Below are 2500 nucleotides of genomic sequence, written 5' to 3'. Positions count from 1 at the left end.
CAGGGTTGCGCGCGCGCGCGGCCGCGTGCCGCGACCCGCCGCCGGGAGGCGGCGGTGGCGGCGGCGGCGGCGGCGGCGGGGGCCTTCCCGTCGTCGTCGTCGTCGTCGTCATTGCCGCGGCCTCTCGGCGGGGTCGGCGAGGCGCTCGGCGGCCGGGCCGCCTCCCCGCGTCGGCGGGGGCGGCCCGAGCTGCGGCGGTCCTCTCGGGCGCAGCGCCGGGCTACTGAGGGAAACCCCGGGCCCCGAGGAGGACGCCGCGGTGGTGGCGGCAGATGTCGGGCGCGCCCCCGCCGGTGGACGCTCCCCCGAGGGCGGCAGCGGGGGAGGCACCCCGGCGGGGCCATGCAGGTCGTTTCCCTCGCCCCAGGGCCAGGTACCTAGCGCTCCGCGCCTCGGCGGTCCCAGGCTTCCCCCTCGGCGTCGTCAAACGCCGCGGGAAGGACCGAAAAAGGGGCCGCCGAGCCGGGCGGCGGTTTAAAGACTCGGGCGGCTCGGCGCGCCCCGCCGCGGCGGCGGCGGCGGCGGCGGCGGCGGCGGGTGGCGGGCGGTGGCGTTGCGGCTCCATTGAGGGGTGGGGAGCTACTCCCGCCGATCCCCTGCGGTGGTGTCCGCGGCCACCGGTCGCGCCCGCCGTCGCGGCGGTCGTCCCCGCCGCGCGCGCGCGCGTGCGGGGGTAGTCGCGCCGCGCCGGGGAGGGGCGCCCTGCCCCCCCCTCTTCGCGGCCCGGCCTCGGCGGAGAGGCCGCGGCGCGCGCGGTCGGCCGCGGGGCCGACCCGCTGGGCTCGAAACGGGCGGCGCCGGCAGAGGGCGCGCGCTCTCTGCCCTTCCTCAGCCGCGGGGCGGCGGCCGCCGGGGCCCGCCGCGCGCTCTCTCTTCTGGGCCGCCGCGGCCGTCCCGCGCGGGCGGCGCCGCGCCTGGCGCGGCCGTGCCTCTCTCCCCTCGGCGGCCTTCGTCTCGAACGCACCGGCGGCGCCGGCCGCCGGCCGGCCGTCCGCCCGCCCGCCCGGGGCGAGCGCTCGGCGGTCCCTCCGCGGTCGGAGGCCGGCGAGCGCGGGCGGCCCCGCGCCGAGCGGCGGCGGCGCCGCTCGGCCGGTGTTCCCGCCGCCCGCGGGCACGGGACCCTCCCCGTGGCCCTTCGCGACCGCGCGCGGTCCGAGGGCAGGGGTGGCGGGCGGCCGCGGGGGCGCTTCCGCGCCCGCTCTCCAGGTGGCGAACGAGGAGAGCGGGCGTCGCCCCCCGGCTCAGCGCCGCACCGCCTTCCGCCGGGCGCGTGCTCGCGGAAGGGGGCCCCCGACGGTGCGGGTGGACGGCGGTTCCCGGGAAGTGCGGCCCGCCGCGGCGGCGGGTCCGCCCTCGGGCAGCCCTCGGGCGCTCGCCTTCCCCCGGCGGGCAGCGGTCCGGCGGGGGGGGGCGCGGCGCCCGGCGGCGGGGCGGCGGTCGTCGCGTGGCGTCTCGAGCGCAGCAAGGCCCCTGGGGAGAGAGAGTCGGCCGCGCGCGTGGGCGCGGCGGCGCTCCGCGAGAGCCGGCGCGGCGGCGGTTCCAGGGGGGAGGCAAGCGCGCGCGCGGGGTCCGAGGGCCGCGCGCCGGCGCGTGGCGCCGCGCCGGCGAGGCCGGGCGGGCCACCGCGCTCCCGCGGCGCGCGCCGCGCGGCCCTCCGCGCGGAGGGCCGGGCCGAGCCCGGGCGCCTGGGCCGCCTCCGAAGGACGGCACACGTAGGCGGCGCCTCCCCTCGCCGGGCGGGGGGAGGCGGTCGGGGGCGCGGGTCCCCCCGCCTCTCGGCCGGCCTTGGGAGCGTTCCGTGGGGTTCCTCCCGTGTTCTTCTCGCACGCGCCCCCTCCGGGGTTTTCCGCGTTGCTCGTACGGTCGGAGCCAGGCCCCGCGCGGGGCCTCGGCGCCAGAGAAAAAAAAGGGGGGCCGCTCCGGGCGAGAGCGGCTCCCGGCCCCCCCGCGCGCGCGGGGTCGGTGCCGAAAGCCAGACAACTCTTAGCGGTGGATCACTCGGCTCGTGCGTCGATGAAGAACGCAGCTAGCTGCGAGAATTAATGTGAATTGCAGGACACATTGATCATCGACACTTCGAACGCACTTGCGGCCCCGGGTTCCTCCCGGGGCTACGCCTGTCTGAGCGTCGCTTGACGATCAATCGCCGCCCGGGGGCCGCCCCGGCGGCGCGGCTGGGGTCGCTTCGCAGGCCCGTCGGCCGCGGCAGCGGTTGCCGCGCGAGGGCCTTCGTCCCCCTAAATGCAGACTCGGGGAGCGCTCCGTAGCTCCCCGCTCCCGGAGCGAGCCGCTGGGGCGGAGCTCGTCCTCGCCGGGGCCGCACCGCCTGGCGGTGGCGGCGGCCGGGGAGTCGGAGCGAGTGAGACGGCGCCGAAGGCGCCCCGCCGAGGGCCGAGGGACGAGGGCGAGAGGGGAGGCGAGGCGCGGGCCTCGCCTCCGGCCTCCCCCCCGCGCGGGCGGCTGTCTGCGGGTGGGTACCGTGCGCGGGTACCGTGCCGCT

The 2500-nt window shown here is 80.9% G+C and overlaps 1 non-coding gene across 1 annotated transcript; it reads left to right on the top strand.

The window, feature by feature from the left end:
• The first annotated feature begins 1978 nt into the window (after window positions 1-1978).
• LOC137466604 (5.8S ribosomal RNA) lies at window positions 1979-2131 on the top strand. Its single transcript, XR_010995241.1, has one exon. It is a non-coding gene; the product is annotated as a 5.8S ribosomal RNA (ribosomal RNA).
• Window positions 2132-2500: the final 369 nt, after the last annotated feature.

Source organism: Anomalospiza imberbis, unplaced genomic scaffold (genome assembly GCF_031753505.1).
Source record: "Anomalospiza imberbis isolate Cuckoo-Finch-1a 21T00152 unplaced genomic scaffold, ASM3175350v1 scaffold_313, whole genome shotgun sequence".
NCBI classification, from domain to species: domain Eukaryota; kingdom Metazoa; phylum Chordata; class Aves; order Passeriformes; family Viduidae; genus Anomalospiza; species Anomalospiza imberbis.
The sequence above is the reverse complement of the archived record's forward strand: the minus strand, read 5'-3'. Positions and strand labels throughout refer to the sequence as shown.